This window comes from Pygoscelis adeliae, unplaced genomic scaffold (assembly GCF_000699105.1).
Source record: "Pygoscelis adeliae isolate BGI_AS28 unplaced genomic scaffold, ASM69910v1 Scaffold422, whole genome shotgun sequence".
Taxonomy (NCBI): domain Eukaryota; kingdom Metazoa; phylum Chordata; class Aves; order Sphenisciformes; family Spheniscidae; genus Pygoscelis; species Pygoscelis adeliae.
This window is the reverse complement of record NW_008824188.1, coordinates 209,015-209,855: the sequence shown is the minus strand read 5'-3', so window position 1 is coordinate 209,855 and position 841 is coordinate 209,015.

Genomic DNA, 841 nt, shown 5'->3' with positions numbered 1-841 from the left:
TCCTGGGAGAATCTCTGGACCCCGCTTTCCCCCACCAAGCAACAACAAATCACATAAAAAACGTCAACTGTAGACACAGGCAAGATGTGTTTGCTACACAGCTAGCAAACCGTAACCCATGCAACAGAAGCACACTGCTAAAATAACAACTTGGAAAGCCCCAGGGCACATTCAACCAAGAAAGAGTGACTAGGCAAGAAGGGAGGGGAGAGCAGATGTCCTCTGCTTGGCCCCGTACAAAGCAGTTACTGTGCCAGTGCTGCCCGTTAGTTTCAGATACAGCAGAGAAAGCTGTCAAAGAGGCACAGATGACAGTAAGAAAGCAGTGTTCACGTCAGGATGCCGTTACTGCCTCCCCCAGCTGCCTGCCCCTTTCAGCTCATCTCAGAACCTCTAATCCGATCAAATACCTTCACCTCCCTGCCTGCAGGCTTGGGCAGCTTTACTCTGGGACTCGCAGAGATAACGCCGTGATGCAAAGGCAGGCATGATCCCCCCGCCTCGTACAGCGGCGGGGAAAACAAGCTCCCTTCTCCCCCCCTCCCCGAGACAGAAACGCAGAAGCAGGATAGCAGAAGCCCTCAGAGGTGTCAATAACCAACGGTGCTCCTTCCCCGGCTCCTCCGGGCAGCGCAGGACGTAACGGGGTGCTCTTTGGCTCTCCCCTCCCTTGGGGCGCGGGAGCGGGGAGCTTCCCAGGGCCAGCTTTCCTAAAGCAAAGGGGACTGGGATCGATGCAGCTCCCTCTTCCCCAGACACCACTGCGCGAGGGGGACAGAGCTCCAGTGCGGAGCTTTTTGGTATCTGCCCGACCCCAAAGAATTTCACCACCTACCAAGCA